The 22,993-nt window shown below is 42.4% G+C and overlaps 1 non-coding gene across 1 annotated transcript; it reads left to right on the top strand.

The window, feature by feature from the left end:
* Positions 1-10,468: 10,468 nt before the first annotated feature.
* On the top strand, positions 10,469-10,631 carry LOC136321399 (U1 spliceosomal RNA). The gene has a single exon (XR_010728654.1). It is a non-coding gene; the product is annotated as a U1 spliceosomal RNA (small nuclear RNA).
* Positions 10,632-22,993: the final 12,362 nt, after the last annotated feature.

Here is a 22,993-nt window from a genome sequence, read left to right as displayed (position 1 = left end):
AAGCAAGGGGTTATTCGGTCTGCTGAAGGCCCGTGGCCAAGGCACATATGAGAAAGCAATCAATGAACAACTAAGATGTTGCAATGCACAACAAAAAACTAATGATTGATGCTTCTCATCTCTTCATTCCTGTCTGTCCCTCACTCTGACTCTCTCTCTCTGTAAAAAAAAAAAAAAAAAAAAAAAAAGTAAATTTAATTTTATCAGATGCCTTTTTAGCATCTATCTAAATCTAAATGAAAATATAGCTTACTCCGTTTGAACTACTTTTTTTTTTTTTTAGCGAGAGAGAGAGAGAGAGAGAGAGACACACACACACACACACAAAGACAGACAGGAAGGGAGAGAGATAAGAAGCATCAACTCATAGTTGCAGCATTTTAATTGTTCATTGATTGCTTTCTCAAACGTACCTTGACTGGGGAGCTGTAGCTGAGCCAGTGACCTCTTGCTCAAGCCAGCGACCTCTTGCTCAAGCCAGCGACCTTGGGCTCAAGCATGTGACTGTGGGGTCACGTCTATGATCCTATGCTCAAGAGCCAATGACCCCGTGCTCAAGCTGGTGAACACACACTCAAGCCAGTGACCTCAGGGTTTCCAACCTGGGTCCTCAATGTCCCAGGTAAATGCTCTATTCACTGCACTATCACCTGGTCAGGTTCTTTGAGCTATTGATGTGATGTATTAGATCAGGTGTTTGGGGATATACTGTAGTATATTTTATAACAAATTGTAAAATTTAGTCCTGGCTTGCCCTGGCTGGTTTGCTCAGTGGTAGAGGGTCAGCCAGGTGTGTGGGAGTCCCAGATTCAATTCCCAGCCAGGGCACACAGGAGAGGTACTCATCTGCTTCTCCACCCTTCCTCCTCTCCTTTTTCTCTGTCTCTCTGTTCCCCTCCCACAGCCAAGGCTCCATTGGAGCAAAGTTGGCCCAGGTGCTGAGGATGGCTCTATGGCCTCTGCCTCAGGAGCTAGAATGGCTCCAGCTGCAACAGAGCAACAACCCAGATGGGCAGAGCATCGCTCCCTGGTGGACATACTGGGTGGATCCCAGTCAGGTGCATGCGGGAGAGTCTGTCTCTCTGTCTCCCTGCTTCTCACTTCAGCAAAATTATTTAAATTAAGTTGTTGCAGAAGTTCCTGATTCAATCCCCAGTCAGGGCACATACAGGAACAGATCAATGTTCTTGTCTCTTTCCCTCTCTTTTCCTCTCTTGTTAAAATCAATAATAAATTAAAAAAACATTTTTTTAATTAACTTGCAAGTACTTGTTTTTGTTTGCAAGTATTTATTTTAATTAGGGTTTTTACGTTTCTTTTCATAAAGGAAACGGGTCTGAATTTGTGTGTCTATGTGTCTGTGTACATGTTGTGTAAGATTTTATATCAGAGCTTATGCTGATTTTTTTAAATGAACTAAGAAAATGTCCATATTTTTCTATTTTATGTAACACTTTATATAACACGATAATCATATTTTCCATGGAAAAAAACCTTCAAATTATCCAGGCCAAAAACCCATTAGTAGTTAATTCTTTAACATCTTTTGCAAGTTCTCCCATAGTTTTTAGTCTCCATCTATTTTTTATTTCACTTACTTTTAATAACATGCTTTCCCAGAAATTTTTAATTTTATCAATATTTTCACATTCATATCCAGAAAGTAGTATGAAGTATTACATAAAATTATTTTATCCCTGGCCAGTTGGCTCAGTGGTAGAGTGTTGGCCTGGCATGTGGATGTCCCGGGTTCAATTCCTGGTCAGAGCACAAAGGAGAAGCACCCATCTGCTTCTCCACCTCTTCCCCTCTCACTTCTATCTATCTATCTACACTGCTCACAAAAATTAGGGGATCAGGGAACATGCAGCTACTCCAGTACTTTCAGCCTTTTGTATAGTGCATTTTCACCAATGAAATAAAAGTTGGTTTTGCATCTCATTTGTATAATCAAACAATTTTCTTTGACATGTTATTTGATTTTCTGATGTTCTTGTTTTAAAAAAAATCAAATGCTTCTTTTTTTATCTGTTCATACTCATTTTGAAATATCCCCTAATTTTTGTGAGCAATATATCATCTATCTATCTATCTATCTATCTATCTATCTATCTATCTATCTATCTATCCATCCATCCAACTATCTCTTTCCTCCTGCAGTCATGGCTCAATTGGAGCAAATTGGCCCTGGGCTCTGAGGATGGCTCCATGGTCTTTGCCTCAGGGGCTAAGAATAGTTTGGTTGGTGAGAAAAGGAGCAACGCCCCAGATAGGCAGAGCATCGCCTTGTAGTGGGCTTACCTGGTGGATCCTGGTTATAGGTGGGAGTTTGTCTCTGCTCCTGTCCCCTCAATGAATTAAAAAAAAAAAAAGATTTAAAAATTAATCATGGTCATTCTATTGTCATTCTAATTTTCTGAACTGTGTTTTCATACTCTTTCCCCAATTACACTGTCTGACATTTGTTTGCATTTAAAAGAATAGTTCTGAAGTATATAAATCAATTACATTTTTCTCTTGTTTTTCAATTAATTTTTTGTTTTCCCCATTTTTTCTTTTTAAAATTTACACTTTGTATTTCATTTTTCTTTTTTTATAATTGGAATGTTGTCTTGTTCATTTATTTTCTTTTCTTTAAAGATTTTATTTATTCATTTTAGAGAAAGAGAGAGAGAGAGAGAGAGAGAAAGAAGGGGACAGGAGCAGGGAGCATCAACTCCCATATGTGCCTTGACTGGGCAAGCCCAGGGTTTCAAACCAGTGACCTCTGTGTTCCAGGTAGCTTTATCCACTGTGCCACCACAGGGCAGGCATTTATTCATTTATTTTCATTCTATATTTTTCCAAAGTGGAAACATGTATATAATTATAAATTTGTCTTTAAATAAAGCTTTGGCTATAGTCTATACATTTTGCTGTAAGTATTACATTGAAACTTGGCTTTGGTTTTGGAATTAAGATAAAAACCTGCTGTTACATATTACATATCATCTTTAGCACGTAGAAGACTGAACTGTTAAATACTGACTTCAAAAGAATTCAAGGCGTTTCTGAATTTATGTGCAACCAATGACCATGTGGTCATATATATATTACCATTATTTCAAATCAGAGAATATCAGTAATGTGAACAAGGCTTGTCATTTTGATATATTTTTATTTACTTATTTACTTTTTAGATAACAAAGGCATTGTTTGCATTTTTTTTTTTAAGCAAGAAAGGCAGACACAGGGAGAGAAACAGAGAGAGGGACAGGTAGGGACAGACAGACAGGAAGGGAGAGAGATAAAAAGCATCAACTTGCCTGACCTGTGGTAATGCAGTGGATAAAGCATCAACCTGGAAAATGCTGAGGTCGCCGGTTCGAAACCCTGGGCCTCCCTGGTCAAGGCACATACAGGAGTTGATGCTTCCTGCTCCTCCCCTTCTTCTCTCTCTCTCTCTTTCTCTCTACTCTCTCTCTAAAAATGAATGAATAAAAATAATAAGAAAAATAAATTTTAAAAAAAGCATCAACTCGTAGTTGCGGCCTTTTCGTTGTTCATTGATTTCTTTCTCATATGTTCCATGACTTGGAGGCTACAGCACAGCCAGTGACCCTTTGCTCAAGCCAGCAACCTTGAGCTTCAAGCCAGAGATCTTTGGGCTCAAGCAAGCAACCATGGGGTCATATTGATGATACCATACTCAAGCTGTTGAGCCTGTGCTCAAGCCAGATGAGTCCACACTCAAGCTGGTGATCTTGGGGTTTTGAACCTGAGTCCTCTGCATCCTAGGCCAACACTCTATCCACTGTGCCACCACCTGGTCAGGCCATTGTTGGCATCTTTTTTTTTTTTTTCTGAAGTTGGAAATGGGGAGGCAGTCAGACTCCAGCATGTGCCCGACTGGGATCCACCCGGCATGCCCAACAGGGGGTGATGCTCTGCCCATCTTGGGGCATCGCTCTTCCGCAATCAGAGCCATTCTAGCGCCTGAGGCAGAAGCCACAGAGCCATCCTCAGCGCCTGAGCAAACTTTGCTCCAATGGAGCCTTGGCTGTGGGAGGGGAAGAGAGAGACAGAGAGGAAGGAGAGGGGGAGGGGTGGAGAAGCAGATGGGCGCTTCTCCTGTGTGCCCTGGCCGGGAATCGAACCCAAGACTCCCGCACACCAGGCCGACGCTCTACCACTGAGCCAACCGGCCAGGGCTGTTGGCATATTTTAAAAACTATTTATTTATTTATGTATTTTAGATTTTATTCATTTTTAGAAAGAGCGGAGAAAGAAAGAAAGAGAGAGAGAGAAGGGCGGTGGGAGGAAGAGGAAGCATCAATGCCCATATGTGATTTGACCAGGCAAGCTCAGTGTTTCAAACTGGCAACTTCAGCATTCCAGGTCAACACTGTATACACTGCGCCAAAAAGCACCACAGGTCAGGCAAAATTTTTTTATTTATTGATTTTAGAGAGAAGTAGAGAGAAAGAGAGAAACAGAAACATTGACCTGTTCCTATATGTTTCCTGACTGAGAAACCCACAACCTTTGTGTTTTGGGACAAAGCTCTAACCATCTGACAATCCAGCCAGCACTAGGTCTACTGGAAAGTTCTGTCCGTTTCTATCACAAGTTTCGACACGTAAGCACATGTTTATTTGGCGCATGTGTGCCTCTCTATTTTTATCACTTAATATATACATACTGACATAGCAAATTAACTAAAACAAAGTTGATTCACGTTAGTCTTATGTGTGAAGCGATAGTGTACCCATGGCTACTGATAAAGTTCATTTACGCCACTGTATTGTATATGAATTTCAACAAGGAAGAAATGCTACAGAAGCATGTAGAAATTTATTGAAAGTGTTTGGTGAAGGTACAGTTTCTGATAGGACATGCAGAAGATGGTTCAAAAAATTTGAAACAGGTGATTTTGACCTTTCTGATAAGCCATGTTCTGGGCGACCATCTTTGATCAATGACGATGTTGTTAAGACCATGTTGGAGCAAGATCCTTTTCTGACAACATCGGAGATCGCAGAAAGGCTTAATTCAGCTCAGCAGACCATTTTGGACCATATTTAGAAGATAGGATTGGTGTGGAAATCTATTATTTAATAAAGTTTATTGATGGTAAGAAAAATTTGTCTTTTGTTTTATTCCAAAAACGGACAGAACTTTCCGGTAGATCATATATATATGATATATATATCTTTATTATATGCGGCTTAAGTGTCTGTTTGTTGCTGATAGCTTATTGGTTGCTTGCATAACTGTACTAGCCAATGGGGTGAAGTTGCCATGGCTGAACGCAAATTGAGCGGGTCAGGGGGAAGGTGAACATTTGTTTGCATTGGCAATCATCTGTTTTACATAAAAACTACGTCTTAACGTAATTTCTTTAGAGGTTCTCCAATTGAAAAATAATGTCATAATAGCTAAGTCTTTGGCTCCTCTAAAGGTGAAATACATGTCATTCCAAGAATTGATTTGGCTCCATCTCGAACAGGGTTGCTGTTTCAATTGAGACGTAGACAATTTCCTGTAAAACTTGCCTTTGCTATGACCATCAATAAGTCTCAGGGCCAAACGCTTAAGCGTGTTGGCATTTTTTTTACCTGAGCCTGCATTTGGACATGGTCAACTTTATGTTGCCTATTCAAGAGTTTTGTGAAAGAACGGACGTAAAATTAAAAATAATTGATGGTCCTCTGCAAGGCGAGCTTACAAATGATGGAAAGATCTACACAAGAAATGTTGTGTACAAAGAGATCTTTGACATGTGAATTAACATTTTATTATTTAAATCACCTTTATTTATTGAGCTAGCAGTGGCTCTTAAGAAATGTACCGCCAGTCGCCTGACCAGGTGGTGGCGCAGTGGATAGAGCATCGGACTGGGATGCAGAAGACCTGGGTTCAAGACCCCGAGGTCACCAGCTTGAGTGCGGGCTCATCTGGTTTGAGGAAAAGCCCACCAGCTTGAACCCAAGGTCGCTGGCTCCAGCAAGGGGTTACTTGGTCTGCTGAAGGCCCGCGGTCAAGGCACATATAGAAAGCAATCAATGAACAACTAAGGTGTTGCAACGCACAATGAAAAACTAATGATTGATGCTTCTCACCTCTCCATTCCTGTCTGTCTGTCCCTGTCTATACCTCTCTCTGACTCACTCTCTGTCTCTGTAAAAAATAAATAAATAAAAATAAAAAAAAAGAAAGAAATGTACCGCCAGTGGTTTCCTTCATTGCACTCTACTTTAAGCAATTAAGCAAGTAGAAGGGGGAAACCCCGTGGGGCACTAAGCAAAGGGGCATCCTCGCCACCTGCCCTGGGTAATTCAGTTTGAATTAGCAGACACCTTTGCACAGATCATTTTAATTACAATTTATAATATCTAGAACAGCGGTCATTTCGTATGACCGCCGGGCTTTCTAGTGTGTGTGTGTGTGTGTGTGTGTATAAAAAAAAAAATATATATATATATATTTATATATATATATATTTTTTTTTTTTTTTTACAGGGACAGAGTGAAAGCCAGAGAGAGGGATAGACAGGGACAGACAGACAGGAACGAAGAGAGATAAGAAGCATCAATCATCAGTTTTTCATTGCGACACCTTAGTTGTTCATTGATTGCTTTCTCATATGTGCCTTGACTGTGGGCCTTCAGCAGACCGAGTGACCCCTTGCCCGAGCCAGTGACCTTGAGTCCAACCAACCTAGTGAGCTTTGCTCAAACCAGATGAGCCTGCGCTCAAGCTGGCGACCTTGGGGTCTCGAACCTGGGTCCTCCGCATCCCAGTCCGACGCTCTATCCACTGCGCCACTGCCTGGTAAGGCGCACTAGGTATATTTTTAAGAACTGAACCTAGACAAGTATTCTAGATATTACTTGAAGTAAAAAATTTTTATGACATCTTTAGATGTTAAAATTATATGTCAATTGAAGTGTGAGTATATATATATATATGTGTTGTGTTTTTTTTGACAGTGAGAAAGGAACAGACAGGCAGGAAGGAAAAGAGATGAGAAGCATCAACTCATAGTTGTGGCACCTGAGATGTTCATTGATTGCTTTCTCATATGTACCTTGACCCAGGGGCTAGAGCAGAGTGAGTGACCCCTTGCTCAAGCCAGCAACCTTGGGGTCAAGCCAGTGACTTTGGGTTTCAAGTCAGTGACTTGGGCTCAAGCCAGCAACCAGGGGGTCATGTCTATGATTCCACGCTAAAGCTAGTGACCCCACGCTCAAGCTGGTGAGCCCATGCTTAAGCTGGATGAGCCTGCGCTCAAGCCGGCAACCTCCAGGTTTTGAATCTGGGTCCTTCATATCCCAGTCTGCCACTCTATTCACTGCACTACCACTTAGTCAGGCTGAAGCATGAGTATATTATTGTAAGAGTATAACATTGCAATAATTAATGATGAGACCATAGGTAAAGGTGGCCAAAATATGCATATTAAATTTAAAAAGCAAGTTTTATTAATAAAATTTTATATATATGATATGAAACAAAACCACTATTTTCAAATATATGAATGTAATATTAGTATCTGGAGAAATATATACCATTTGTACTTTTATATACTAATCATCTTTTGCAATGAGTTTATGGGATATTTTACTTCTATTTTATATATTTATGTAACACTTGAACTTTTATTTGGAATGTATATTATTTTTATAATAAAATATATTTAAAATAAAAAAGGGACTGAAGATATATAAAGTAATAGTTTGATAAATATAAAGTAATAGTTTGATAAACTATATAATTATCTTTCTCTTCTTAAAAGATTCTATGATCTAGTTCCCCAGGACTTTTATTTCCTCACACTTTTCTTTTTTTAAAAAAGCATTTGATTTTTTTAAAAGTTTTTTATTTATTTATTCATTTTAGAGGAGAGAGAGAGAGAAAGAAGGGGGGAGGAGCAGGAAGCTTCAGCTCCCATATGTGCCTTGACCGGGCAAGCCCAGGGTTTTGAACCGGCAACCTCAGCATTCCAGGCCTATGCTTTATCCACTGTGCCACCACAGGTCAGGCTCCTCACACTTTTCTATCACTTCACTAATCACTATGCATATACAAGGTGAGAAGAACTAGTCAATTTTGTCACATTTTATCAGCTGTAATGAAGAAATAGACACAATAATGCAACTGACTTCTATAAATCATTGAATTTTAAATGAGAATATTTTAATTGAGCCCTTTGTGCTAGATCAAGGATCTCACTTTAGCCAAATAAAAACAGTATTACTTTTAGGATATATGGAAAGAGCTGGGCATTAAGGGGGAAGTGAGGAATCTGAGACTGAGGGATGAAATATTGTCCAATCAGCACTCATGGGAACTGTAGGGGGAGGGACAAGAGCATGCTAGCAGTTCAAATGGCTGACAACTTTGTGTCTCCTCTCTTGCTGTGTGTGTGATCTTCCTCAAACTAGCTTTGCCCATCTCTAAATATTTGCTGTATTTTTCTCCTGCTTTCTGCTGATCTAGTCCTTTTCTCTTTAATAGTTACATTTATTCTCTTCATTCATGTCTTCTCAAAAACCTTATTCCTTTATTCAACTCCTCTCTCTTCTGCATCCTCAACTTTTTTCTTTCCATATCGGTATGTAAATATGCTTCTCCCATCTTAAAAAACAAAACAAGACCAAAAATACCCGTCCTGAACCCACATCTCTTTTTTTTTTTTTTTTTTTTTTTCTTTTTTCTGAAGCTGGAAACAGGGAGAGACAGTCAGACAGACTCCCGCATGCGCCCAACCGGGATCCACCTGGCACAACCACCAGGGGCGGTGCTCTGCCCCCCAGGGGGCGATGCTCTGCCCATCCTGGGCGTCGCCATATTGCGACCAGAGCCACTCTATCGCCTGAGGCAGAGGCCACAGAGCCATGCCCAGCGCCCGGGCCATCTTTGCTCCAATGGAGCCTTGGCTGCGGGAGGGGAAGAGAGAGACAGAGAGGAAAGCACGGCGGAGGGGTGGAGAAGCAAATGGGCGCTTCTCCTATGTGCCCTGGCCGGGAATCGAACCCGGGTCCTCCGCACGCTAGGCCGACGCTCTACCACTGAGCCAACCGGCCAGGGCCTCCCACATCTCTTTTAAGTAATCACCCATTTCTCTGGACCCTCTCTCAAAGGTCTTGAAAGAGCATTCCTCGTAAGCTGCTTCCACTTCCCCTCTTAATGTTCCCTTATCCCATTCTAACCTATCACCCTCATGTCCCTACTGAAACTGCTCTTTTTAAGATCACTTTTCTATTCCAGTCTTTTTTTTTTTTTTCCTTTTTTTTTTTTACAGAGACAGAGAGTCAGAGAGAGGGATAGATAGGAACAGACAGACAGAAACGGAGAGAGATGAGAAGCATCAATCATTAGTTTCTCCTTGCGACACCTTAGTTGTTCATTGATTGCTTTCTCATATGTGCCTTGACTGTGGGGCTACAGCAGGCCAAGTAACTCCTTGCTCGAGTCAGCAACCTTGGGTCCAAGCTGGTGAGCTTTGCTCAAACCACAAGAGCCCGCACTCAAGCTGGCGACCTCGACCTCGGGGTCTCGCACCTGGGTCCTCCGCACCCCAGTCCAACGCTGTATCCACTGCGCCACCGCCTGGTCAGGCTCTATTCCAGTCTTAACTCAAACTCTTTACTGCATTCATTCAACATAGTTGATCGTTTGCTCCTTTTAAAATAAATTGCTCTTTTCTGAAACATCACACTCTCTTGAATCTTCTCTGGCCATTCCATCTCACACTTCTTTACAGGCTGCTCCTCCTAGACTCATTCCCCATGAATTGAACTTTGCCAGAGCATAGACCTTAGATTCTTGTCCTTGTTCTCTTCCTAGTCTTCTACCTCACTGATTGCATCCATTCAAATACTTTTTGTAACAAGACAACTGAAAATGTAAGTGGATTGTTCTTTGATCTCTGCTGTTCAGTAGAACTTTCCGCAGTGATGCAAATGTTCTGTGTTGATGCTGTCCATTACCAGAATCATTAGCCATATGTGGCTATTGAACACTTGATAGGTGGCTAGTGTGACTGAGGAACTAAATATTGTTTTATTTAATCTTTTTTTTTTCTTTCTGAAGCTGGAAACGGGGAGAGACAGTCAGACAGACTCCCGCATTCGCCCGACCGGGATCCACCCGGCACGCCCACCAGGGGCGATGCTCTGCCCCTCCGGGGCGTCGCTTTGTCGCGACCAGAGCCACTCTAACGCCTGGGGCAGAGGCCAAGGAGCCATCCCCAGTGCCCGGGGCCATCTTTGCTCCAATGGAGCCTCGGCTGGGGGAGGGGAAGAGAGAGACAGAGAGGAAGGAGAGGGGGAGGGGTGGAGAAGCAGATGGGCGCTTCTCCTATGTGCCCTGGCCGGGAATCAAACCCGGGTCCCACGCACGCCAGGCCGACGCTCTACCGCTGAGCCAACCGGCCAGGGTCTGTTTTATTTAATCTTAATTTAAATTAAGAAGCCACATATGATACTTACCTGACAGGGGAGATACCATGATCACAATTGTGGTTTTCCCAGAGTGAGGCTAATCCACTGCACTCCAGTGTGCTGACCCCGGTGATATCCCCAAATGTGGGAAACTCGACTGCATAATGTGTGGTAGTGTGGGACTGTATTCATGGTCTCCCCTGGCTAAAAACCAAACCAAACAAAACAAAAAACAAACTCACATGTGGTGACTATGGTATTAGAGAGGTTGGCAAATATGAGTTCGGAGAAACTGGGAAAAGCTATATTATGTAGGACTGGGTGAGTAAGTGCAATAGGTTCTAGATTTTAAAAAAACGCAATGTTTGAACTTTGTTAAATATAGAGAAAAAATATGCAGAGGTGGGTTTCAGTTTGATATCTCTCTCTCTCTCTCTCTCTCTCTCTCTGCTCTGGTCTGCATTTAGCTCTTTTTTTCCCAACTGTCAGCCCTGCTAACCAACACTGACTCCAGGCCTGCCACCAGCCACAGAACAGCCTTCCATAAAGCTTTCCACTAGCTCTCCTTCAAGGTCCCACCACAACTGGATGTGCCCAGCTTTCCAGATTCCCCTGCAAGGCCTCTAATTCACCCAGCCTTCAGGTGCATTGGTTAGTGACTCAGGTCTAATTCTCCAACTTTCCATTTTTGGACCACTGCTTCCTGAGCTTCTCTCATCATATAAACTTTTTTTTTTAATTTTTTTATTTAGACTAATTTAACAGGGTGATATTGGTCAACCAGAGTACATAGATTTAGAGAATACATCTCTACATCATTTGGACAGTCAATTATGCTGTATACCCATCACCCAAAGTCAAATCATCCTCTGTCACCCTATATTTTGTTTCTCTCTTTTTTTTAAAAAAAAATTTATTTATTTATTTATTTACAGAGACAGAGAGAGAGTCAAAGAGAGGGATAGACAGGGACAGACAGACAGGAATGGAGAGAGATGAGAAGCATCAAACATTAGTTTTTCGTTGTGCGTTGCAACACCATAGTTGTTCATTAATTGCTTTCTCACATGTGCCTTGACCGTGGGCCTTCAGCAGACCGAGCAACCCCTTGCTGGAGCCAGCGACCTTGGGTCCAAGCTGGTGAGCCTTGCTCAAACAAGATGAGCCCGCACTCAAGCTGGCGACCTTGAGGTCTCGAACCTGGGTCCTTCCGCATCCCAGTCTGATGCTCTATCCACTGCGCCACTGCCTGGTCAGGCTATTTTGTTTCTCTTTAAGCCCCTCCCCTTCCCCCACCCCTCTCCCTCTCTACCCTTCCCTTCCCCCTGGTAATCACCACACTTTTATCTATGTCCATGAAAAATATATAACATTCCTGTCTATTTCTGTGTGTGTGTGTGTGTGTGTGTGTGTGTGTGACAGAGAGAGACAGAGAGAGGGACAGATAGGGATAGACAGACAGGAAGGGAGAGAGATGAGAAGCATCAATTCTTCATTGCGGCTCCTTAGTTGTTCATTGATTGATTTCTCATATGTGCCTTGACCAGAGGGCTACAGCAGAGCGAGTGACCCCTTGCTCAAGCCAGCGACCTCGGACTCAAGCTGATGAGCTTTGCTCAAACCAGATGAGCCCACACTCAAGCCAGCGACCTTGGGGTTTTGAACCTGGGTCCTCCGTGTCCCAGTCTGACACTATCCACTGCGCCTGCCTGGTCAGGCATAAACACTTATTCCCATAGTAAACTCTTTATTCCAGAATACTCATGGTAGTTTTGCTTCCTCAATTGATTCCTAACTGATGCACTCTTAAAAATTGTTAGCCTCTTGGCCCTGGCCAGTTGGCTCAATGGTGGAGTGTCAGCCTGGTGTGTGGACGTCCAGGGTTCAATTCCCGGTCAGGGCACACAGGAAAAGTGCCCATCTGCTTCTCCACCCCTCCCCCTCTCCTTCCTCTCTATCTCTCTCTTCCCCTCCCACAGCCAAAGCTCTATTGAAGCAAAGTTGGCCTGGGCGCTGAGGACGGCTCCATGGCCTCTGCCTCAAGCACTAGAATGGCTCTGGCATTAGAGCAATGGCCCAGATGGGCAGAGCATCGTCCCCTGGTGGGCATGCCAGGTGGATCTGGGTCGGTTGTATGCGAGAGTCTGTCTGACTGCCTCCCCTCATCTAACTTTGGAAAAATACAAAAAAAAATTGTTAGCCTCTCACTCTCCCTCAATTCAGTAAAAGGCACCAACATCCATCAATTATCCCCTTAACTCCCTATTTCAGCCCATCACTAAGTCCTTGCAAACTAGGTTCAAAATACACATTGAGTATGTCCACTTCTATTTCCTCTGCAACACACTAGTCCAAGTAACTCCTATTTCTTACCTGGTTTCATTTCCACCATTAATCCCCACTATCTATTTTGCTTCTAAAATAACAATTTTAAACATGTAAAAATTTTCAATGACTTTCTATTGCACTTACTCACCTAGTCCTACATAATATGGCTTCTGTTTTCTTCGAACCCATCTTTGCCAATCTTTCTCTTACCAAATTTGCTTTAGCCACACTGGCTTTTTTCAAGAAAGGCAAAGCTATCTCCTCTCATGTTTTTCACACATACTATTCATTCTGCCTGAAATGATTTTGAACCTCTGTTTTATTCCTCACTTTCCTTGCTTCATTCCTTCAGATTTTGGTTTAAATATCACTTCCTCAGAAAGGCCTTTCTTGACCAAACTAGATCTTCCCAGTTTTCTGTAACACTTTACTATGTTAATTTCTTCTTTGTATTTATCGCATTTTATAAATAATTTGTTTACCTATTTTACTTTTTATCACTTAGCTGTGATCTCCATGAAGTCAAAAGACATTTCTGCTATATTCATCTAGTGCTTAATTAAGTGCCTAGTATGTAATGATGCTCAAAACATATTTGTTGGATGATGAATATAGTGAATGGATTCTTAGTTTCTCCTTATGGTTTTTGCTTCCTTATAATTTTAGATTGACACAAACTTTCATACCCCAGCTCTTACTTCTTCTTCATGACACTGATTCTATCTTTGGTCTTTCTTTAGGTATGGTCTGGTATATGATGATTGTCCAATTAGTAGTGGTAAGGCAAGGATTGAGAAAAATGTGACAGCTTAGGCTGTTCCCTTAATGGGGGTTTTGAGTAAGTAAACCCTAGGAAAGTATTTGAAATGCACCATGATGGACATATGCAATAAAATAATGATTATTCTTTTTTTTTTCTCCATGATTCGTCTTTAAAATCTGAACAACCAAAGGTTGCTTTTATTCTAGGACTTTATTCAGAGTAGAGTGGGAATACTCTAATAAAACCATTGTTTGGGTTTGTTTACACAACCCTTGTTCTTTTTTTTTTTTTTTTTTTTCTGAAGCTGGAAATGGGGAGAGACAGTCAGACAGACTCCCGCATGTGCCTGACCAGGATCCACCCGGCACGCCCACCAGGGGGCGATGCTCTGCCCCTCCGGGTGTTGCTCTGCCGCGACCAGAGCCACTCTAGCGCCTGGGGCAGAGGCCAAGGAGCCATCCCCAGCGCCCAGGCCATCTTTGCTCCAATGGAGCCTTGGCTGCGGGAAGGGAAGAGAGAGACAGAGAGGAAGGGGGGGGGTGTGGAGAAGCAAATGGGCGCTTCTCCTATGTGCCCTGGCCGGGAATCGAACCCGGGTCCCACGCACGCCAGGCCGACGCTCTACCGCTGAGCCAAATGGCCAGGGCCGGGCCCCTTGTTCTTTTAAAAAAAATTTTTATTGATTGATTTTAGTGAGAGAGGAAGAGATGGAGAGAGAGAGAGAGAGAGAGAGAGAGAGAGAGACAGGAGCATGAATCTGTTCTTGTATGTGCCTTGATCGAGGATTGAACTGGCAACCTCTGCACTTTGGGTTGATGCCCTGACCAGCCAAGGTAGCTGGTTAGAGCCATAATATACTTGTTCTTTTTGTAGTTATTTGTGTAAACTCTGTGGCTTCTTGTAATTTAATTAATCAATCAATTTTCCTTTTAAAAGTTAAAATGTAGGCCCTGGTCGGTTGACTCAGCAGTGGAGCGTCGGCCTGGCGTGCAGGAGTCCCTGGTTCGATTCCCGGCTAGGGCACACAGGAGAAGCGCCCATCTGCTTCTCCACCCCTCCCCCTCTTCTTCCTCTCTGTCTCTCTCTTCCCCTCCCGCAGCCGAGGCTCCATTGGAGCGGGGATGACCCAGGTGCTGGGGATGGCTCTGTGGCCTCTGCCTCAGGCGCTAGAATGGCTCTGGATGCAACAGAGCGACGCCCCAGAGGGGCAGAACATCGCCTCCTGGTGGGCATGCCGGGTGAATCCCGGTTGGGCACATGCGGGAGTCTATCTGACTGCCTCCCCGTTTCCAGCTTCGGAAAAAAGAAAAAAAAAAAAAGTTAAAATGTAGACAGCCAAAATTAAACAGAACTCCTAATTAAAAAAAAAATCTAAGTGCGCTTTCCCTCTCAGGAGCACACCCACACCTTTCTCCCCTCTCAGGCACGCACCTCCTCAACTTGAAGGATCCCCATGAGACTTGTAACCAGGAGAGCAATGGGCAACAGCAGCTCCTCCTGGGCTAACTCTCTGAACTGGTCTCCAAGGCCTCTTTTTTCTGATTGTCCAGCCAGCCAAAGGAGCCCTGCCTAGGCTCTCTTCTATTGCTTCTTCTGTCCAGAGCCTTTCCTTGTTTTACTGTCCAAGCCTTAATACATGAACTCTAAATAAATAAATAAATAAATAAATAAATAAATAAATAAATAAAAATAAAAATTAAATAATCTAAGAGCAACAGAAAAATGTCTAGCATTTCAAACAGATTTTTTAAAAAAATTTTTAGAGAGGAGAGAGTGAAAGAGAGAGAGAGAGAGAGAGAGAGAGGAGGGAGGAGCAGGAAGCATCAACTCCCATATGTGCCTTGACCAGGCAAGCCCAGGGTTTCGAACCGGCGACTTCGGCATTTCCAAGTCGACGCTTTATCCACTGCGCCACCATGGGTCAGGCTTCATTAACAAATTTTTTTTTTTTTAATTTTTGCTGATTTTTTATAGAGAGAAAAAAAGAGATTAATTTGTTGCTCCACTTATTTATACATTTATTGGTTAATTCTTTTAGGTGCCCATACCAGGGATCTAACTTTCACCTTCGAGTATCAGGACAATGCTCTAACGAACTGAGCTAACTGGCCAGGGCAATAGGTTTTATTTCTAGGACATTTTTGGGTTTAAGAAAAATGAGCAGAAAGTACAGTTTCTAACTTCTCCCCCAGTCCTCCTTTTCCCAGTTTCCTCTATTAATAACATTGTAGCCCTGGCCGGTTGGCTCAGTGGTAGAGTGTCGGCCTGGTGTGCGGGAGTCCTGGTTCGATTCCCGGCCAGGGCACACAGGAGAAGCGCCCATCTGCTTCTCCACCCCTCCCCCTCTCCTTCCTCTCTGTCTCTCTCTTCCCCTCCCACAGCCAAGGCTCCATTGGAGCAATGTTGGCCCGGGCGCTGAGGATGGCTCTGTGGCCTCTGCCTCAGGTGCTAGAATGGCTCTGGATGCAACAGAGCAACACCCCAGATGGGCAGAGCATTCATTGCCCCTTGGTGGGCCTGCTGGGTGGATCCCGGTGGGGCGCATGCAGGAGTCTGTCTGACTGCCTCCCCATTTCCAACTTCAGAAAAATACAAAAAAACACCCCAAAACATTGTGCATTAGCACATACATTTGTTACAACTGACAAGCCAATATATTATTATTAAGTCCATAGTTTACATTAGGGTTCACTCTTTATGATGTTCATTTTATGGGTTTTTTTAAATTTTATTTATTTATTCATTTCAGAGAGGAGAGGGAGAGACACAGAGAGAGAAGGGGGGTAGGAGCTGGAAGCATCAACTCCCATATATGCCTTGACCAGGCAAGCCCAGGGTTTCGAACCAGCAACCTCAGCATTTCCAGGTCGATGCTTTATCCACTGCGCCACCACAGGTCAGGCCTGGGTTTTGACAAATAAACAAAGACACATATTCAACATACAGAATGTTTTATTGCCCTAAAAATTCCCCATGCTCCACCTATATATCCCTCCCTCCCTTTCTCCCACTCCCTGAACCCCTAAGAACCAATGATTTTTTTTTTGAATTTTTCTGAAGTTGGAAACAGGGAGACAGTCAGACAGACTCCTGCATGCACCTGACTGGGATCCACCCAGCACGCCCACCAGGGGGCAATGTTCTGCCCATCTGGGGCAATGCTTTGTTGCAACCGGAGCCATTCTAGCGCCTGAGGCAGAGGCCACAGAGTCATCCTCAGCGCCCGGGCAAACTTTGCTCCAATGGAGCCTTGGCTGCGGGAGGGGAAGAGAGAGACAGAGAGGAAGGGGGGTGGGTGGAGCAGATGGGTGCCTCTCCTGTGTGCCCTGGCCAGGAATCGAACCCGGGACTCCTGCACGCCAGGCCAATGCTCTACCACTGAGCCAACCGACCAGGGCCCAATGATTTTTTTTGCCTTCATAGTTTTACCTTTTCCAGAATGTCTTAGGGTTGCAGTCATAGTGTGTAGCCTGTTCAGATTGTCTTCTCTCACTTAGCAACATGCATTTAAGATTCCTTCATTTCTTTTTATGGTGTGATAAATCATTTCTTTTTTTTTCTTTTTATTTATTTATTTATTTTTTTTGTAATTTTCTGAAGCTGGAAAAGCGGAGGCAGTCAGACTCCCGCATGCACCCGACGGTGATCCACCGGGCATGCCCACCAGGGGGCGATGCTCTGCCCATCCGGGGCATCGCTCTGTCACGACCAGAGCCATTCTTGTGCCTGGGGCAGGGGCCATGGAGCCATCCCCAGCGCCCGAGCCATCTTTTGCTCCAATGGAGCCTCGGCTGCGGGAGGGGAAGAGAGAGACAGAGAGGAAGGAGAGGGGGAGGGGTGGAGAAGCAGATGATGGGCGCCTGTCCTGTGTGCCCTGGCTGGGAATCGAACCCGGGACTTCCACACGCTAGGCTGACGCTCTACCACTGAGCCGACCGGCCAGGGCCTGATAAATCATTTCTTGATAGCACTGAATAATATTCCATTATATAGATACCAAAGTTTGCTTATACATTCACCTACTGAAGGACCTCTTGGTTGCTGCTAGGTTTTGGCAATTATGAAGAAAATTGCTATAAGCATCCATGTATAGGTAGGTGTGTGTGCGCGTGTATGTGCGTGTGTGTACTTAAGTTTTCAACTCATTTGAGTAAATATCAAGAAATGTACCTGTTGAATCACATGGTAAGAGTATGTTCAGTTTTGTAAAAACCGCCAAACTGTTTTCCAAAGTGGCTGTACCACTTTGTACTCCCGCTAGCAATAAGAGTTCATGTTTCTCCATATTCACACTAGCATTTAGTCTCAGTGTTTTAGATTTTGGTCACAATAAGTGTGTAATTCACTATTTTAATTTGCAATTCCTAATGATATATAATATTGAGCATCTTTTCAGGTTTATTTGCCTTCTGTACATTTTCTTTGTTGAGGTCTGTTCAGATTTTTTGCTCATATTTAAAAATTGCATTGATTTCTTATTGTTGGTTTTTTAAAATTTATTTATTGTTTTTAGAGAGAGTGGTAGATAGATAGAAATATCAATCTGTTTCTGTATTTGCTCTGATCAGGAATTGAATGATGCTCTAACCAACAGAGCTATCCGGCCAAGGCTGATTTTCTTTGTTATTTATTTTTATTTTATTTTATTTTTTTTTACTTATTCATTATAGAGAGGAGAAAGAGAGAGAGAGAAGGGAAGGAGCTGGAAGCATCAACTCCCGTATGTGCCTTGACCAGGCAAGCCCAGGGTTTCAAACTGGTGACCTCAGTGTTCCATGTCGATGCTTTATCCACTGCACCACCACAAGTCAGGCTGTTGGGTTTTAACTTTTCAAGTTTGTATATTTTGGACACTAGTCCTTTAACAGATAGGTGTTTTGCAAACATTTCTCTCCCAGTCTGTAGCTTTTCTTTTCATATTCTTAGCAGGGTCTTTGAAGAGCAGAAGCCTTAAATTTTAACACATCAACCTCTAAATGACTATGAAAATAAGATGTGAGAGGTGCTTCAAAACTTTATTAATGGGATGATTGGAGTATGACTTCCACAGTCTCTTTTAACTCTAGGTGTTGTTTTTATGGGTCTTAGGAAAGAATAATGGTGTATTGTGGATTTTTCTCACATTATTTCTAGGGGTCTCTCCTCATTATGTCATTAATATACAATAATTACATAAAGTTAGAAAATATATATAAAAAAAAGAGGCCTGACCAGGCGGTGGCATAGTGGATAGCGTGTCGGACTGGGATGTGGAAGATCCAGGTTTAAGACCCCAAGGTCACCAGCTTGAGCGAGGGCTCATCTGGTTGAGCCCAACGTCACTGGCTCAAGCAAGGGGTTACTTGGTCTGCTGAAGGCCCGCGGTCAAGGCACATAAAAAACAACAACAAACAAAAACAAACAAAAAAGAGGAAGATATGGTATTTTTAATCTTCTACCTTTGAAAAGGTAGAAGAATTTTGGATAAGAAAATTCCAAACAGGCATGCTTGTATGCCTGCTTTCCATTGATTGCAACTCAACAGGTCTCCAACTTTTCACTATTTCAAAGGTAACAGGGATAGAAAAACAGTAATGTGGCATATAAATAATTAACTTTTAAAATAAATATTTATTATAACAAGTTAGATATCACCAAAATGAATGAATTAAAAAGTGATGGTCTCCCTCTACCCCATCTTTTTTATTTTTTTTAATTTTTTTTATTTTTACAGAGGCAGAGATAGACAGGGACAGACAGACAGGAACGGAGAGAGATGAGAAGCATCAATCATCAGCTTCTCGTTGCACGTTGCGACTTCTTAGTTGTTCATTGATTGCTTTCTCACATGTGCCTTGACCGCGGGCCTTCAGCAGACCGAGTAACCCCCTGCTGGAGCCAGCGACCTTGGGTCCAAGCTGGCGAGCTCTCTGCTCAAGCCATATGAGCCCGCGCTCAAGCTGGCCACCTCGGGGTCTCGAACCTGGGTCCTTCCGCATCCCAGTCCGACGCTCTATCCACTGCGCCACCACCTGGTCAGGCCCCCATCTTCTAACTGTAATTGTTTTCTGTAGAAACAAAATCTTTAAATCTTTATAACCATGTATACCTGGTTATACATATACACACAACTTCATGAGTTGGGGATCACCTATGTCTATCTTGACATACATCATTGCAAACCTAGTGCATACCATGGAGCTTGGTACATGGAAGGTGCTCAATTGAATGAGTAAATGAAAGATTCTAGATTGTTCTGTAGGTGGCTTTTTAAAAGAATCTAAGAATATAACCTCAATATCTTTCTATGTTAGGACATCAAGAACTACTTCATTCTTTTCAAAGGCTCCTGAATAATCTACTATATGGATTAATTATAATTTATTCAGCCAGTCCTCTATTACTGGATTATATTTATTTTTACACACAGAGACACACATACACACACTACAAACAATACTGTGATAAGTAGTTTGCCAAATTATCTTGTAAAAAATTATCTTCTCACTAACAGTGAATATGTCACATTCTTTACATTCTTGATGGGGATGATATCAATGTCACATATTATCGATATTTGTTATTGCTCCTACTTTTGTTTGGAGCAAAGGTCCATATAATAAGAAGAGCAGGCTATTTTGCTACAAAGGGAAGTTAGGATTTAAATGGGGACCATCTTAAGTGTCAAAATGAGAAGCCCAGAGAGAGTTTGAAAAAAATTTTTATACATTGTAAAATATTCTAGCTAGAAGGTATCTTAAAAATTGTTTCAATGCTCTTCTATAGATGAGTAAATAGAGATTCCAAGAAGTGAAATGATTTATCTAAGCTCATACTATCAATTAGTAGCAGATCTGGGATTAGAACCAAGACTGTTTGGGTCTCAGCTTATTATTCAGCAAATATTTACTAACCATCACATCCTGTGCTAAGTACTAACAGGATTAAGGAAGGAAGAACATACTCATAGAGCACCTGTCTTGTGCCAGATCTTTCATACACACATTTCAGTTTATCCCAGTGTGAGTATACTAAGTGAATCAATCCACTAGTTTGGCTATTTTTTTTTAAATTTTTTATTTATTCATTTTAGAGAGGAGAGGGAGAGAGAGAGGAGAGACAGAAAGAGAGAGAGAAGGGGGGAGGAGCTGGAAGCATCAACTCCCGTATGTGCCTTGACCAGGCAAGCCCAGGGTTTCGAACCGGCGACCTCAGCATTTCCAGGTCGACGCTTTATCCACTGCGCCACCACAGGTCAGGCTTGGCTATTTTTTTTTTAAAGTATTATTAGGAATTCCCCATGTTTCAGTAATAGTAGTAATTCTAGGAGTCAAGCCTGGAATAAGTTCTGTACATCAGAAGGAAAATTATACTTTTTTTTCTCCATTTAAAAGGTGTCAAATGGAGAGGATGGTTGATTGCTTTTTTTCTCAGGCCTGCTCAGGGCGTCAGCACCTCCATTGAGGACTCCAGTGTGTGCAAACCTAAGAAATGATAGAACTGAAGGAAGGCCAGCTGAAACTAGGAGAGTGGCTGAGATGTGGCTGGGGATATGGGTGGGACAGATCATGGAGGTTTTTGTTGATCTAGTTAAAGATTTGGCTTTTGATTTAAGTAGAATCATAAGCAAATGAATGGTTTTAAGTAGCTGCTCCATAGAGTCTTATTTGGGGGAAGAAGAAAGAGGAGGGAGAGAGAGAACCACAGAGACAGAGAGACAGAGGCACTTGAGTTTTGAACAGATTAGGAAAGCTGTAAAACTGATGACTCAGGAGAAATTATCATTAGTTCAAGATGGTAAATGATGGTGCCTCGTCCCCTGGTTGAAACATAGAAGTGAAAATATATTGGGGACACAAAATGAATAGGACTTGATTAACTGACAGGGCATTGTGGGAGAAGGCAGTATCCTGGATGACTCTCTGGATTACAGGTAATGCTGCTGGATGCAAGTGGGTGATGTTCATTGAGATGGGATGTGGAGGAAAGATTAGAAGATCATGTGCTCAGTTTTTAAAGATGTTGACTTGGAGTGCCTGAAAGCCCAAATAAAGGTCTAGAGGTAGTTTGACAAAGGAATTAGAGCTAGAAAATTTTCTTTAGGAGTCTTTGGTCATCTGGTAGATAACATTGCCTCAAGGTAGAAGCACTTTTTTTCTTCTTTAAAGAACACTGATTCCCCAAGGTCTAAATAAAAAGCATTGAATTATTCAAATCTATTATTTTCCTTCTTTAATCTGCAGGATCACTCTATTTTATTATATATATATTTTAAGTGAGAAGAGGGGCGATAGATTCCCACAGGCACCCTGATGGGAATCCACCCGAGACAGACAGACACACACAAGTGTGAGCACCTACTCTTGAACCAATTGAACTACTGGCTACAGGAAGAGAGAAAGTAGGGGGAGAGGGAGGGAAGAGAAGCAGATGATGGTAGCTTCTCATTTGTGTCCTGACTGGGGATGGAACCTGGGACATATGCATGCTGGGTGACTATCCACTTAGCCACTTGGCCAGCACCTTATCAGATTTTTCTATTAAACATTTTTTTTTTTTTTGCCCTGGCTGATTAGCTCCATTGATTAGAGCTTCCAGCTAATATGCCAAGGTTGTGGGTTGGATCCCTGGTCAGGCCACATACAGGAATGAACCAATGAATGCAAACATGGATGAAACAACAAATTGATATTCTCTTTCTCTCTAAAAAAAATCAACAAATAAAATTTTTAAAAAATTAAACATTTTAGCTATTTTTCACTTGTAACATTATCTATGACTTTTGGATTTTGAGTTAAATTGTTGCTATAGCAGGTACAGTATGTTAGTGATTTTAGATAGTGGAGATACCAGATGCTTACTAAATACGTTGTGTAGTTAGTACTTGGTCAAGTATTTCATGTTTTGATCCAGTAACCTATGAAAATAATCTGGCAGTTTATGTGCTTAGACACTTTGAAGAGTACTCACCAAATTTCTTCTCCAACCACCAGTCTGTTGTCATATCATAGAATTTATTTAGGTAACCAGTGAGCTCTTAAAAGTAAGCTTGTTTTTAAATTAATAGGGCAGTTCCTATTTTTCAGTAGAGCTGCACTGGATGAAATTAGTATCCATATCGCGTCTTAAATTCAAATGCCTTTGTCTTGTCTCTCTTGTAACTAGTAAAGCGGTTCAAAGGAAATGTCACTTCACATACGATTTAGTTGCCAAATTTTTGAAAAGAAACATCTATGTTCTTCACAGCTGCCCTACATGCAGCTTTGTGTGGCTTCAAGTTGCTCAAACTGTGTTATGAGAAAGCCCTTAACTGCTTAAAAGGCCAGGGACTGAAATGGAGTATTGCACAACTCTTCACCGGGCGGTTTTGCTTCCAAATCTGGCCTTCATATCATCCCAAAACGGGAGCTGCTCCTCGCTTCGCCGGATCCAGCCCCATTCCCACTCAAAAGCAGCCGGGATTTCCTCGTAGAAGCCTCGGACGCCCCTCCCTCT

This window comes from Saccopteryx bilineata, chromosome 1 (genome assembly GCF_036850765.1).
Source record: "Saccopteryx bilineata isolate mSacBil1 chromosome 1, mSacBil1_pri_phased_curated, whole genome shotgun sequence".
Classification (NCBI taxonomy): domain Eukaryota; kingdom Metazoa; phylum Chordata; class Mammalia; order Chiroptera; family Emballonuridae; genus Saccopteryx; species Saccopteryx bilineata.
The sequence above is the reverse complement of the archived record's forward strand: the minus strand, read 5'-3'. Positions and strand labels throughout refer to the sequence as shown.